This window comes from Rattus norvegicus, chromosome 10, assembly GCF_021556685.1.
Source record: "Rattus norvegicus strain SHRSP/BbbUtx chromosome 10, alternate assembly SHRSP_T2T, whole genome shotgun sequence".
Taxonomy (NCBI): domain Eukaryota; kingdom Metazoa; phylum Chordata; class Mammalia; order Rodentia; family Muridae; genus Rattus; species Rattus norvegicus.
The window spans coordinates 79583087-79599533 of record NC_141543.1 but is presented as its reverse complement, the minus strand read 5'-3'; the positions used below and the strand labels follow the sequence as shown (position 1 = coordinate 79599533).

Below are 16447 nucleotides of genomic sequence, written 5' to 3'. Positions count from 1 at the left end.
CCTTCGTTGCCCATGGCTTCTGCTGCTCACTCCGGAGGGAGGAATCCGTGTCTCTTCCAGGCAACTTTGTGGAGACTCACATTTCCAGGAGATGAGGATGCAGAACCAGCCAGCAGCCACCCGAGGCAGATTCTCCTCTCACTGAGCTTTCGGGTAAGGCTCAAGGCTCAGCTGATAGCTTGACCGTGACATCATGAAAAGCCAGACACAGCTTGCTAAACCTCACTCACCAGGACTCCTGACCTAGAAAAACCGTTAGGTAACAAATGCTCTGTTGCTTTAAACCACAACCTTTTGGGGCAAATTGTTGCACAGCCGGAGGCAACCAAAGTCCTGCCTTTTCTCAGATTAAAAGAATGATGGCTGGTATTGAGCTGGGTGTGGTGGTGCAGAACTGTCAGCCCAGATGTGGAGACAGGAGGATCAGGAGTTCAAAGTTAGCCTCAGCTACATGACTGGGCCATATGGGACTGTCTCAAATGACAATGAAACATTGGCTATAATAGAGCCTGTGCTAGACAAGAAATGTTAATGAGGGCTGGAGAGATGGCTCAGCGGTTAAGAGCACCGGACTGCTCTTCCAAAGGTCCTGAGTTCAATTCCCAGCAACCACATGGTGGCTCACAACCATCTGTAATGGAATCCGATGCCCTCTTCTGGTGTGTCTGACAGCTACAGTGTACTCATATACATTAATTAAATAATATATAAAAATTTAAAAAAAAGAAATGTTAATGAAAAACCTGCAGGGATTCAGCTTAGATTGAGTGTGTGTGTGTGTGTGTGTGTGTGTGTGTGTGTGTGTACACTCATGCTCTGTGAGATGCTAACAGACAAATGAAGCAACTTCTTGTCTTCGAGGCACATGTGTCCAGGGGTATAATTTATTCTTGCTCTCTAACTGAAGAATGGCCATACAGAAAGTGCCTTCACTAAGAGGCTCAAAGCTGCCTCTCTTAGTTTGGGTTTAGATGCCATGACCAAGACAACTCTTGGGGCTGGCTTACAGTTTCAGAGGTTCAGTCCATTATCATCACGACAGAAAGCATGGCAGCTTGCAGGCAGACATTGTGCTGGAGGGTCTGAGAGGTCTACTACTTGATCTACAGGCAGCAGAAGGGGACCGTACTCCACAGGGAGCTGGGAAAAGGCTCTGATTTCAGACTGAGGGGAGATTAGGCAGAGGAGACCTCAAAGCCCACCCTTGAAGTTGGCCACTCCAACAAGGCCTCACCTAATAAAAGTGTCATTCCCTGTGGGCCAAGTATTCCAACACATGAGCCACAGTGGTCCATGTGGCTTTGTCCATCACTTTTAAAGAAGATGGCATACTCTCTTTGAGTCTGTGGGCTCTGAGGACACTAGTTGGCACCAAAGGGGAAGTCTACAGTGTTGTCAAGGGACAGTAATTGTATATTACTGTTGTCCCCCATTGTCCACCACTTTTTTCCACCGCTGTCCACCACTGATGTCCACTGCTGTCCACCATTGTTGTCCAACACTGTCCACTACTGGTGTCCACCACTGTGCACCACTGTCATCACCACTGTTGTCCATGACTCTACACCACTGTCCACCATGGTCCACCACTATCCACTATTGATGTCCATCACTCTCCACCACTGTCCACTAATGTTGTCCACCACTGTCCACTACTTTGTCCACCACTCTCCAGTGGTGTCCACTATTGTCCACCTGTGTTGTTCACCACTGTCCAACACTGTTGTCCACCACTGTCTGCCACTGTCCACTACTGTTGTCCACTACTGGTGTCCACTACTGCCCAGTACTGGTGTCCACTACTGTCCACCACTGTTGTCCACCACTGACCACCACTGGCCACTACTGTTGTCCACCACTCTCCACTGGTGTCCACTATTGTCCACCTGTGTTGTCCACCACTGTCCACACTGTGGTTCATTTCTGTTGTCAATGACTATCCATGATTGTCCACCACTGCCCACCACTGTTGTCCACCACTATCAGTACTTTTGTCCACCACTGTCCACTACTGATGTCCACTACTGTCCATGGCCGTTGTCCAAACTGTCCACTACTGGTGTCCACCACTGTCCACCACTGTTGTCCATGACTCTACACCACTGTCCACCACTGTCCACATTGTGGTTCAATTCTGTTGTCCATGACTATCCATGACTGTCCACCACTGCCCACTACTGTTGTCCGCCACTTTTGTTCACCACTGTTGTCCATCACTGTACACTATTTTCTCCACCACTATGCACTACTGGTGTCCACTACTATCCACCACTGTTGTCCACTGCTGTCCAATACTGTCCACCACTGTTGTCCACTACTATCCACAACTGATGTCCACTACTGACAATCACTGTCGACTACTGTTGCCCAGAACTTTTCACCATTGTCGTACACCACTGTCCACTACTGTTGTCCACTACTGTTTTCCGTCACTGTCCAACACTCTCCACTACTGTAGTCCACCACTCTCCACTGGTGTACACTATTGTCCAACTGTGTTTTCCACTGATGTCCACCACTGTCATCTACCACTCTCCAACACTGTTCACCACTCTCCACGACTGTCATCCAGCACTGTCCACCACTGTCGTCCACCACTGTTCACCAATGACAATCACTGTCCACCACAGTTGTCCACGACTGTCAACAACAGTGGTGGACAACAGTGCTGGGCAGTAGTGGACACCAGTAGTGGAGAGTGGTGGATGACAGTTGTGGACACTGGTGGACGACAGTGGTGAACAGTAGTGGACAGAAGTGGACAACAGTGGACAGTAGTGAACATTGGTGGACAACAGTGGTCAGTAGTGGACAGTAGTGGACAATAGTGGACAGCATTGGTGGACAAAAGTGAACAGTGCTGGACACTAGTGGACAGTGGTGGACAAACGTGGACAGTAGTGGACAGTGGCGGACAACAGTGGACAGCATTGGTGGACAAAAGTGGACAGTAGTGGACAGTGGTGGACAACAGTGAACAGTGGTGGACAACAGTGAACAGTGGTGGACAACAGTGGACAATAGTGGTCAGTGGTGGACAGCATTGGTGGACAACGGTGGACAGTAGTGGACAGTGGTGGACAACAGTGGACAGTGGTGGAAGGCATTGGTGGACAGTAGTGGGCAATAGTGGACAGTGGTGGATAGCATTGGTGGACAGCATTGGTGGACAATAGTGGACAGTGGTGAGCAGTAGTGAACAATAATGGACAGTAGTGGACAGTGGTGGACAACAATGGACAGTGGTGGACGGCATTGGTGGACAGTAGTGGGCAGTAGTGGACAGTGGTGGACAGCATTGGTGGACAATAATGGACAGCATTGGTGGACAACAGTGGACAGTAGTGGACAGTGGTGGACAATTGTGGACAGCATTGGTGGACAAAAGTGGACAGTGCTGGACACTAGTGGACAGTGGTGGACAACAGTGGTGGACAACAGTCTGAACAGTGGTGGACAGTGGTGCACAGTGGTGCACAGTGGTCAACAACAATGGTGGATAGTGGTGAACATATTTTCTTTCCAGTAATCTTCATTGTGGTACAATCCTTAGGTTTGTTTCACTGTTCTTCTTTTATTGACTTCAGTTACTTGTGTGATCTGAAAATTTTCATCGAACACTTCACAACTATTTCGGCTTTGTCTGATCACTCTGTTGATTGTCTCCTTTGCTATAAAGACGCTTTTTAGTTTGCTATAATCCTATTTGCCAATTTTGCTTTCACCACCAGTACTTTTAACATTATATCGTGAAAAGAAAATAATTGTCGGGGTTGGGGATTTAGCTCAGTGGCAGAGCGCTTGCCTAGCAAGCGCAAGGCCCTGGGTTTGGTCCCCAGCTCTGAAAAAAAAAAAAAGAAAAGAAAAGAAAAGAAAAGAATTGTCAACACCAACATTCTGGATGATTTTCCTTATCCTTTCTCAGAGAGACAAGACTATAAAGTGTTCATGGTTCAGCAAATCTCCCACACAGGTGGTTTGCCATCTCGTCCTTGATGTGAGTCGCACCTAAAATAAACTCCACGTTGGACAGAGTTTGATCATCTCACCAGTTGACACAGCAAGTGTGAGCGGGTGGAATTTGGCTCTTCCTGCAAGAGCTGCTGAAAAACGAAATCTGATTCTCATGGCAGCAGCTGCCCTTGGGATCTCCACAGAGCAAGGAGGAGCATGTACCGAAGGCTGAGGGAAGCTCCTTCCCAGGATATTATGATGCTGAATTGTGCTGTCACAGGTTCCCTTGTAAGACCCCCACCTTCCAAAAATAGCAGAGAGTAGGCTGGAGAATTGCTCTGGTTAAGAACACATACTGCAGGCGGATCCTGAAAGTATGGCGGTGTCGAAGGTGAAGCAGGACATGCCCCCACTAGGGGGGGTTACGGCCCCGTCTACTACAAGTGGAACCTGCCCCGCCAGGGACTGTCGAGATACAGCATGTTTGCTGTGGGCATCGGGGCCTTGATCTTTGGCTTCTGGAGAATAATGAGGTGGAACCGGGAGCGTAGGCACCTGCTGATCGAGGACTTGGAGGCCAGGATCGCCCTCATGCCACTCCTCCAGGCAGAGGACTGCAGGACCCTGAAGATCCTTCGGGAGAACCTGGAGGAGGAGGCCATCATCATGAAAGATGTGCCCAACTGGAAGGTGGGGAGTCTGTGTTCCATACCACACGATGGGTGCCACCCCTCATCGGCGAGCTTTATGGGTTACACACCAAGGAGGAGATGGAGAACGCCAACTTCGACTTCACCGAGTACACTTAGGGCCTGAGCCGACGCGCATAATAAAGAATAGTCAAATAAACTGTTGAAAAAAAAAATACACATACTGCAGGCAGGAGCAGTGGCTCAGTGATTAAGAACACATACTAGCTTTCCAGATGACCTGAGTTCAAGTCCCAGCAACCATTTCAGGAGGCTCACAGCTGCCTGTACCTTCAGCTCCCAGGGACCTAGTGCCCTCTTCTGGCCTTTGTGGGTATCTGCACTCATGTGCACATACCCACATCCTTATGCACATAATTAAAAGATTTTTTTGTTGTTTTATCTTTTCTCTGTCTCTATCTCTTAATTTTTTTTCTTTTTTTCGGAACTGGGGACCGAACCCAGGGCCTTGCGCTTGCTAGGCAAGCGCTTACCACTGAGCTAAATCCCCAACCCCTCTCTTAATTTTTTGAGACAGGGTTTCTCTGTGTAGACTTGGCTGTCTGGGAACTTGCTCTGTAGCCCAGGCTGGCCTCAAATTCACAGAAAATCCACCAGCCTCTGCCCCCTGAGCACTGGGATTAAAGGCCTGCACCACTACTGCCCAGCAAAATTTAATTTTTAAGGCAGTTAAGGTAGGGCTCTGTTTGGGACTTTAAGGCAACCTCGGAGATAATGGGAGGGATTTGAAGCCAGACTGTGTCCTTAGGGAGGTGTAAGGATAGGTATCTGGACCAGGAGGTGACTACCTGCATTGTTCTAGCTCTTTTTTTTTTTTTTTTTTTTTTTGGTTCTTTTTTTCGGAGCTGGGGACCGAACCCAGGGCCTTGCGCTTCCTAGGCAAGCGCTCTACCATTGAGCCAAATCCCCAACCCCTGTTCTAGCTCTTTTAGAGTGCCAAAATGGTTCTATTCCATCACACTCTAGGAAAGATGGAGTTTTTCCTTTATTCTTCTGAGAAAAGACTTATCATATATAATCTCAGCTATCCTGGAACTCATTATGTAGCTAAGACAGGCCTTGAAGTTGCAGCAATCCTCCTGCCTCTGTCTCTGGATGTTGTTGATGGTGAAGCCACTCTTACCCAAGCTCCGTCCAGCCCCAACTACAATCGCAGTCTTAGTTCTTGAATTTCAAGGGAGGAAAGAATTCACCCCAGTAGGACATAGGCAGAGCAAGCTGCAGAGCAAGTTTATTTTAGCCGGAGAGAAAGCAAAAGCAGAATGTTCACCCTCCTGCGTGAAGAGGGCACAGAGCTGAGCAGCGGCAGGAAGAGCTGCCTTTAGTATCCAGACTTAGTCTTGGTCCACTGTTTCTCCTCCGCTTCACCCCTGAGGCAGACTGTGGAATCTGTGGAAGCTTTCTTAGAAACCATTCTGACCCACTGTTCAGTCTGTTACATTTAAATGGAAGAGTGTATATAAAATGTAACTATTCATAAAGTTGAGACCTTTACTAGGGGAAAAGGCAACAGTCCCTTGAGATGTTCCGGGAAGCCAAAAGGAGCCTGCTAGCCTGCCAAGACAAGTTTTGCTTTAACGCCTCCCTCCCCCGCCAAGGCCCTATCTTTCCTCTTATCTAGCTAGCTTAGCTGTTTTATGTTATGCTTCAAGCCCTCTCATTTATTTTCCCCAATGTACCTGACCATGCCATTTTCTTGGGGCCCCCACCCCACTTCTTTCTATGTGAGGTATCCACTGTATATGGGGGTGCGATGCTGTACACACACACAGTGGCCATTGAGTGTTCTCTCTCACTCCCTGCCTTATTCCTTTGAGGCAGGGTCTCTCAAGGGACCTACAGCTCACACTTTTTGGCTTAGCTGGTGACCAGCAATCTCCAGTGATCCTGGTCTCTGCCCACCTCAGTGCTGGGGTTACAGGTAGTATGTCCAGGACCATGCCTGACATTTTACATGCGTGCTGGGATTCGAACATCAGTCCTCAGGCTTTTGTGGCAAGTGCTCTTGACCACTGAGGCATCTTTCCAGATCACAGAATAGGCCACCATGCTCCACTGCCTTTGGAGTGCCTTTTAAATGTCCCAGACCCATGACAATGTATAGAGTCATCTCCATTTAGCAAGTGGTTACTGCTAAATGGAATTGGGGCACGAAAGCTAATAAAGAATGGGATTCCTGGGGCTGGGGATTTAGCTCAGTGGTAGAGCGCTTACCTAGGAAGCACAAGGCCCTGGGTTCGGTCCCCAGCTCCGAAAAAAAGAACCAAAAAAAAAAAAAAAAAAAAGAATGGGATTCCTGTGCGGTTTTTCCCTTTTTTTTGATGGGGATGGTTATTGAATGCCGGGTCTTCTTTTTTTTTTTTTTTTTTTTTTTTCTTTTTCTTTTTCTTTTTTTTTTGGAGCTGGGGACCGAACCCAGGACCTTGCACTTGCTAGGCAAGCGCTCTACCACTGAGCTAAATCCTCAACCCCCATGCCAGGACTTCTTACGCTAAGCATCATTCTGTTGTTGAGATATACCTTGAGTCCTATTAAATTTGAATTTATTGCAATACTTAGTAATACTTACTACGTATGCCCCCAGACAGACATATTTTTACTTTAAAATTTAATTTTCACTTTAAAATTTAATTTTTAAATTTTTTCTCAGCTCTCAGGAGACAGAAAGATCTCTGTGAATTCAAGGCCATCCTGGTCTACATAGCTAGCTCCATGACAACCAGGACTGCATAGAAAGACCCTATCTCAAAAAAAATTTTTTTTTTCAGTTTAATTTTATACGTGTAAGTGTTTTGCCTACATGGATGTACATGGACCGTGTGCATGCCTGGTGACCATGGAGGCCAAAAGTGGGCACTGGAGCCACTGGAAATGGAGTTATAGATGCTTGCGATCCATCACGGAAGTGCCGGAAACTGAGCCGAGACACTCTGCAAGAGAATCAAGTGCTCTTAGCCCCTGAGCCGTCTCTCCAGTTCCTGCTTATGTTCTTTAGTATATGTGCTGCCGAAGCGAGCACCCTGCTTATGTTCTTAAAAGACCTTCTTAGTCAGGCATAGTGACCCAAATCTGAAATCCCAACACTAGGAAGACACAACAGGAGGATCATTCAAGTTCAAGGCCACCCTGGTTTACATAGTGAGTTTCAGGCCAGCCAGGGCTACATAGATCATTCTAAAACTTCCCCTTACATCAATCAATCTACCTATGTATCTATGTATCTATGTATCTATCTATCTATCTATCCATCCATCCATGTGTATTTAAGAGGGTGGATGTAGGGGTTGGGGATTTAGCTCAGTGGTAGAGCGCTTGCCTAGGAAGCGCAAGGCCCTGGGTTCGGTCCCCAGCTCTGAAAAAAAAAAAAAAAAAGAAAAGAAAAAAAAAAAAGAGGGTGGATGTATATAGTGTGGAGGTCAGAGGATAACTCTCAGGAATTAATTCTTTCCTTCCACCATTTGGATTCCATCCATCCAACTGAGGTCTTGAGGTCTTTACGCTTGTACCTTTAGAACTTTTAGTCACTGACCCATCTCATGGGCCTGCATATAGTTAGATTTTGTTGAAAACATAAAACAGGCCTAAAAACAGTTATAATATAAATGGGGGAGGAAGGCTAGAGGCAGGAGGAGGAAGAGCAGAAGGAAGAGATGGGAGTAGGGCAACAAGGTGAAGGCATCATGGTGCTGGGACAGCAGCGATTAAGAGAAACAGGGCTAGAGAGATGGATTAAGAGCACTGGCTGTTTTTTCCAGAGGTCCTGAGTTCAATTCCCAGCAACCACATGATGGCTTACAACCATCTGTAATGAAGTCTGAGGCCCCCTTCTGGTGTATCTGAAGACAGCAACAGTGTACTCATATACATAAAATAAATTAATTAAAAAAATAGACAAATCAGATCTGAGCATCAAGAGCCCACAACAGAGGGCTGGAGAGATGGCTCAGTGGTTAAGAGCACCCGACTACTCTTCCAGAGGTCCTGAGTTCAATTCCCAGCAACCACATGGTGGCTCACAACCATCTGTAAAGAGATCCGATCCCCTCTTCTGGTGTGTCTGAAGACAGCTACAGTGTACTCATATATAATAAATGAATAAATCTTTAAAAAAAAAAAAAAAAAAAAAGAGCCCACAACAGAGTGGGGTAAGAAGGTCCTTCTACCATCAGTGAGGTGGTGACCGGAGAATACACCAACATGCATAAACATATCCACGCTGTGGGCTCAGGAAGCCTGTCTTGAATACTCACAGAACTATGGAAATACTTCCCAGGGAGCAGATAAGGACTCCAGATGTGCACAGTGCCAGCAAGCTCCGCAAAGTCATTTGGGTAAAAGACATGAAGAATGTACCAGGGCTGGAGAGATGGCTCAGTGGTTAAGAACACTGATTATTCTTCCAGAGGTCCTGAGTTCAATTCCCAGCAACCTCATGGTGACTCACAACTGTCTGTAATGGGATTCAATGCCTTCTTCTGGTGTGCATGAAGACAGCTACAGTGTACCCATATACACAAAATAAATAAATACATAAATAAAAACAAAGTATTCCTTATCATATCCATGCACATTTCAGTCCAGAACATGTAGTGAGGCATCACTGAACGAGCTGTAGCTGTGGTAACCTTTGCCTTTGTGTTAATGTGGTAGAGAAGTAACTGCTGAATGTCAAAAGTATAAAGCTGCTACACACACACACACACACACACACACACACACACACACACACACAAAAGTAATTTTAAAATGCATACCTAAGTGGCCTATGAGCGCATGAAGATGCTCGGTACTATCCCTGGGAAGTGTGTGTTTTCGTGTGTGTGTTTTCTTGTGTATGTGTGTGCATGCGTGTGTGTGTGTGTGTGTGTGTGTGTGTGTGTATGTTTGTGCTTGCAACAGAAAGTCATTAAGATGAAAACTACTAACAAAGAAAAATACAAACAGGAAATAGCAGCTTTGCTAAGGGTGAGGAGAAATGGGGCCAGCATAGCTGCTATGAAACAGAATTACAGTTTCTAAAACATTAAAAACAGAATTCGGGCTGGAGAGATGGCTCAGTGGTTAAGAGCACTGACTGTTCTTCCAGAGGTCCTGAGTTCAATTCCCGGCAACCACTTGGTGGCTCAGAACCATCTGTAATGGGATCTGATGCCCTCTTCTGGTGTGTCTGAAGACAGCTACAGTGTACTCACATACAATAAATATATACAATAAATAAACATTTTAAAAACAGAATTCACGGGGCTGGGGATTTAGCTCAGTGGTAGAGCGCTTGCCTAGCAAGCGCAAGGCCCTGGGTTCGGTCCCCAGCTCCGAAAAAAAAGAAAAAAAAAGGAAAAAAAAAAACAGAATTCACTCAGGATTCAACAAGTTCATGTCTGGGTCTGCACTCAAGTGTAGGGTCACAAAAAACTGCGCGTCTATGAGTGTCCATTTCCGCCCATCCAGAGCCCCGAGAAATGCTTCTACTTCCTTGAAGTACTTAGAGTAATCAAAATTATAAAGGCAGAAAAGCAAATGAAGTGGGCGGGAGAGATGGCTCAATGGTTAACGGCACTTGTTACACAGTTGCAAAGACTGGAGTTTGAATCCCAGCACCTAAGTAACAAACCAGATATTCAGCCCCTGCCTGTAATTCCACCTCCAAGGTGGGTGAGGACAGGATACACCACTGGGGTTTACTGCCTGGGAAAACCCAAGCCCCAGGTATAGGAAGAGACTTTGCCTTAAAGGAATAGATGAGGATTGGCAGAGGAAAACCCCAATGCCCTTCTCTGGCCCCTACATGAACGCATACACTCAAACAGACCCGTATACAGAAATAAGTTAAAAAAAATACACCTTCAAAAATGAAAGAAACTAGGATGATGGTGGGCAGGATCTGAGGTGAGGGGAATGGATTTCGTTACAGAATGGCTATAAAGCTTCAAATTTTTTTAAGATGAAAAAGAGTTCTGAAGATAGATACTGGTGATGTTACCATAACTTCAGGAGTGTATTGAACACCACTAAACCATGCGCTTATATATGGTTAAGACAGCTGCGTATGGTGGTACACACTAGTCTTTAATATTTGTGAGTTTCAGGCCAGCCTGGACTGCTTAATGAGGTCCAAGCAAGCTAGGGTTACACAGTGGGACCCTGTTTCAAAAAAAAAAAAAAAAAAACCAACAAAAAACCAACAACAAACAAAATTAAAAAAACAACAACAACAAAGAAACCCAAAATGGTCAAGATAGTAAACTTTTGGTTTTCAGTATTTTGTAAGGAAATCAAAATGGAACGCAGGTGTCTTGGAATATTCTTGTGGTCTCAGCTCTCAGGAGGCTGAAGCAGGAGGATCATGTGTTTGGAAGCCAGACAGGCTTCTTAGATCCTGTTTCAGAGAAAGAAAGATGGGGAAAGAGAAGAGAGCAGGTAGCAAAAGGAAAGGGGAGGGAGGAAATTTTAATTCATACCACTGAGTCAAATGACAGTCAAATGACAGTCAAATGATAATACCATATGATACCAATTTTCACAATACAACAAGTGTAATAAAGATCAGAGCAGGAGGATTGGAAATTCAAGGCTGGTATTGACCACACAGTGAATTCAAAGGCAGAGTGAGTGAATGAGACCCTGTCTGAAAAACAAAACAAAACAAAAGAACAACAACAAAAACCAGAAAACAGGGCTGGAGAGATGGCTCAGTGGTTAAGAGCACTCACTGCTCTTCCAGAGGTCCTGAGTTCAAATCCCAGCAACCACATGGTGGCTCACAACCATCTGTAATGATGAGGTCTGATGCCCTCTTCTGGTGTGTCTGAAGACAGCTACAGTGTACTCATGTAAATAAATCTTAAAACAAAACAAAACCAGAAAACAGATGCTGGAGACGTAGCTCAGTGAATAGAGTGCTTGTTCTCCATGTCCAACCTCAGAACTTCATATATCATCACAGTGCCACAAGCCTTTAACGTCAGCTCACAGAGGAAAATAAGGAGTCTGAAGTTCAAAGTCACCCTCAGCCACAGGAAGAATTTGGTACAGCCTGGGCAAAAGCCCTGTCATAGAACAAAAACAAAACCCAAAAATCTGGCACTTCCCTTCACTGAAGCGACTGAAATCTAGCTATTTCAGCGTTTGCAAGTTACCGGTTCTGTATTCCCGTATCTGCTGCCTGTGTTTTATGGGTCTGCAGGAGTCTGGAGGTCTAATTGGGTTGCAGAGAGGCCCTGGGGACTGAAGGGTGGGAATGAGAGGAGGAAGGAACACTGACTCAGGGCTTGGGAATTGCCTGCACAGGGCAGAAATCTGAGCAGCTGGAAGGCTCACCGCCGCCTTCCCCCCTCCCCCCTCCACGGAAAGGCAAAGGGTTGGTGCTCAATCCCCCGGAACCTGCTTCCTGTCAGGTGTCTAGGAAGACACACCCAGTTCCTGGCCCTTTGGAGACGTGAAAGTGAAAGGTTTTTGTCTGGATCTATGGACAAACAACTCGGGGGAGGCTGCGCACTAGCAAAGGACCCTGGGAAAGAGGCAGTGAGTGAGTTTAGTGATCAGAACCGGGAAAAGTCCATGTCCCCAAATTCCCCTTTACCCTTTTAGATTCTTGAGCTCGAGGCAGTCAATTTCTGTAAGAAGGAAAAGTGTAAAAACGGGGATGTGGCGGGAACTGGTTTAAAAGCTCAGCAGAAAAAAAAAAAAGAAAAAGAAAAAAAAGGGGTTGGGGATTTAGCTCAGTGGTAGAGCGCTTGCCTAGCAAGTGCAAGGCCCTGGGTTCGGTCCCCAGCTCCGGAAAAACAAAAAACAAAAAACAAAAAAAAAAAAAAAAAAAAAAAAAAAAGAAAGAAAAAAAGCTCAGCAGATGGGGTTGGGGATTTAGCTCAGTGGTAGAGCGTTTGCCTAGCAAGCGCAAGGCCCTGGGTTCGGTCCCCAGCTCCGAAAAAAAGAAAAGGAAAAAAAAGAAAAGCTCAGCAGATAAAGGAACGTTGCTAGGACTCACGCAGTGGAAAGAGAAAGCCATCCCCCACAAATTGTCCTCTGACTTCCACACAAGTACAACAAACAACACAGTGAATAAGATGTAATAAAAGACTCAATTGGCACATGAAACCAGCATATATTCACTGCATACACAATTGGGGACGGAGATGTCTAGTCCAGGTTGGCTTCAAACACTCTATGTAGCTAAACTGCCTCCCACGTGCTGAATTCCCAGGGTGAATCAACACTCCTAGCTACCAACAGTTTTATTTAATTTTTTTCACATATACATTATATCACGAATAACACCATCAAATTTATAAGCCATCAGTCAAATCAATAATGACCCCATCATCGTCCAATGGTATCTATCTGTGAGTAGGTATGCATGTGGGTGGTAAAGACCCTTAAATCTCTTGTCTCAGGATGTGGAGGCACAAATCTATAATCCCAGCTCCTGGGAAGCTGAGGCATGAAAATCTTGAGTTCGAGACCAGTGGAGGCTACATAAGGAAACCCTGTTTCAAGAAAACAGGGCAGGGGTTGGGGATTTAGCTCAGTGGTAGAGCGCTTGCCTAGGAAGCGCAAGGCCCTGGGTTCGGTCCCCAGCTCCGAAAAAAAGAACCAAAAAAAAAAAAAAAAAGAAAGAAAACAGGGCAAAAAAATCAAGAAAAGTAATGTATTCTTCACTGCATTCATCATGGTGCCTCTCACCCTACAGCTGGCTCATTCTGTCACTGCAACTCTGTATGTACTCTTTGACTAGCGTCTCCCTAGTTCCTCCATTCCAGACCCTGGAAGCCAGCCTTACACTTACATTTCTTTTTTTTGGTTCTTTTTTTTTTGGAGCTGGGGACCAAACCCAGGGCCTTGCGCTTCCTAGGCAAGCGCTCTATCACTGAGCTAAATCCCCAACCCTTTTTTTTTTTTTTTTTAACAGTTCCAAGTGAGTGAGGTTTATTGTGGGAGAAGGGGACAAAAGGGGCGACAGAGACAAAGGGGGAAAGAGAGAGAAGAAGGGGCAGCCTTACATTTCTTGCTTCTGTGACTATGACTTTTTTTTTAAGATTTAATTATTATATATAAGTACACTGTAGCTGTCTTCAGACACACCAGAAGAGGGCATCAGATCTCATTACGGATGGTTGTGAGCCACCATGTGGTTGCTGGGATTTGAACTCAGGACCTCTTGGAAGAGCAGTCAGTGCTCTTAACCCTGAGCCATCTCTCTAGCTCATGACCTTTTTAGCCTCCACATGAGAGTGGAATCTGTGACTTCCCAATATCAAGACCTTTTTATTTTATTTGTTTAAGCCATGATGGGAGTTAAGCCCAGGGCTATATACCCAGCCGACACTTTATTTTTTTCCATATAAAGATTTATTCATTTTATGTGTCTGCATATTTTGCCTGCACTTATGGATGTGCACTTCGGGCACACTGGTGCATCAGGAGATAAGAAAAAGACATCAGATTGCCATGGAACTGGAGTTACAGAGGGTTAGGAACCGCTGTGTGGCTACTGCAAACCAAACCAGGGTCTTCTGTAAAAGCAGTAAGCACTCCTAATCATTGAGCCATCTATCTCTCCTGACCCACCCTACCCCACCCCGGTTTTTCTTTAGCCCAGACTGACCTTGAACTATGTACAACCCACGACAAAGATGACCTTGAACTTCTGTGGCTTCTATCTCTCGGGTACTATAATTACAGGTAAGCAACACCTCCCTGGGGTTTCTATGGTGCTGGATAGAGAAGCCAGAACTTGGGCTTTGGAGATGGCTCAGTGGTTAAGAGCACTGACTGCTCTTCCAGAGGTCCTGAGTTCAAATCCCAGCAACCACATGGTGGCTCACAACCAACTGTAATGGGATCTGATGTCCTCTTCTGGTGTGTCTGAAGACAGCTACAGTGTACTTATATAGAATAAATAAATAAATAAATCTTTAAAAAAAGAGAGACGCAAGGCCCTGGGTTTAGTCCCCAGCTCCGAAAAAAAGAACCAAAAAAAATAAAATAAAATAAAATAAAAAAAGAGAGAAAAGGGGTTGGGGATTTAGCTCGGCGGTAGAGCACCTGCCTAGTGAGCGCAAGGCCCTGGGTTCGATCCCCAGCTCCGGGAAAAAAAAAAAAAAAAAAAAAGAGAAAGAAAACTTTGTCTTGAAAAAACAATTGGTCTGGTTCAGCACTATTTTTTTTTTTTTTTTTTGGTTCTTTTTTTCGGAGCTGGGGACCGAACCCAGGGCCTTGCGCTTCCTAGGTAAGCACTCTACCACTGAGCTAAATCCCCAGCCCCAGCACTATTTTATTTTGTTGCTTATTCTGTCTTTTATTAGTCTGACCTGCTGCCTGCTACACCAAGAAGCCACCAACACTCCAGTCTTTTTTTTTTTTTTTTTAAATTTTAAATATGGAACGCTCCACGAATTCGTGTGTCATCCTTGTGCAGGGGCCATGCTCATCTTCTCTGTATCGTTCCAATTTTAGTATATGTGCTGCCGAAGTAAGCACACTCTAGTCTTTTTTAAAATTTAATTTCACAGGTTTGGGATAGGACTCTACGGTTTGCCTGCACAGACATAAGGACCCGAAGTCAAATCAATACTCAAGTAGAACGCTGGGTGTGGCCACCCGTGTGACTCCCACACCAATGGTAGAGGCAGAAATCCGAAGATCACATATGAGCATCACTGGGCTTCCTGGCTGCCGGCCAGCCTGAATCCAGGTATAGTAAGAGACCTCGCCTCAAGGGGATAAGGCTGAGGACCATGGAACAATGTCCTCTGCCTCCCACAGGAGAGAGCTCAACATACCATACACGTAAAGCTGTTAAAAATATCAATTATGAAAGTTGCACAAGTGTTGCTTTATGCAAATGATGTCTTGCTTACAATACATATATAGGTCAGGCCAGCAGGAAAGAATGTTCACCTTGCAAATCAGGGACCTGAGCTGGATTGCTGGGTACCATGGTGGAAGGTGAGAACCAACCTTGGAATTCATCCTCTGACTTCCTGTGGTGTGGTGTGTGCCACTCTGAAATAATAAGTAAAAAATAATCGGTAATAAGTAAATAATCGGTAAAAAAAAAGTTTTTAAATATAACCATCAGCCTTTCCGGATATATACGTTCACTTGGTCAAGGCCAATCCTGAAGCCTAGTTGTAAAATTCTGATTATGGTAGCAAAAATCGTATATTTTACTCTAAGGATATGCAAGCATAAAATCTATTTTTTTTTTTTTTTTGGTTCTTTTTTTTCCGGAGCTGGGGACTGAACCCAGGGCCTTGCGCTTCCTAGGCAAGCACTCTACCACTGAGCTAAATCCCCAACCCCTATAAAATCTATTTTTAAAAAAGTAATTTCTCAAAAACAATAAATAAATAAATAAAAGGTAATTTCTCCTCCCAGATCAATGTCAGTCTAATATTAAATACTAAATTTTCTGCCATGCGGATGCAATGGAAAATTGCAACCATTAATTTGAATTGGACCATATTTTTTTGTGAGAGAGAAATGTGTTTATTCTGTCAGAAGGCTATGATAACCATTTATAAGGCTCACTAGTAAGCATTATAACCTCGATGTTCACATTTAACTGCTGCTTTTATTAATGTGATTTTGCTCATATGCTAATGGGCAGGTCAGGGCTGCATTTGGTTTTCTGAGCTATGAATCTCTTATGAATATTTCTTTTTTTATTGTCAACAATGTTTTCTTCAAGTCCCCATTTTAGAGAAGAATGTAGGATTCCACATAGATTCCATCTGATCTTTTCTCTCTCTCTCTTTTCTTAAAGATTTATTTATCTATTTTAT

The 16447-nt window shown here is 44.9% G+C and overlaps 1 non-coding gene and 1 pseudogene across 1 annotated transcript; one reads left to right on the top strand and one right to left on the bottom strand.

Annotated features, from left to right (window-relative positions):
• Nucleotides 1-4311: 4311 nt before the first annotated feature.
• Nucleotides 4312-4811, top strand: Ndufa13-ps2 (NADH:ubiquinone oxidoreductase subunit A13, pseudogene 2; annotated as a pseudogene).
• A 10222-nt stretch (nt 4812-15033) lies between these two features.
• Nucleotides 15034-15140, bottom strand: LOC120095503 (U6 spliceosomal RNA). The gene has a single exon (XR_015632514.1). It is a non-coding gene; the product is annotated as a U6 spliceosomal RNA (small nuclear RNA).
• Between the last annotated feature and the right edge of the window lie 1307 nt (nt 15141-16447).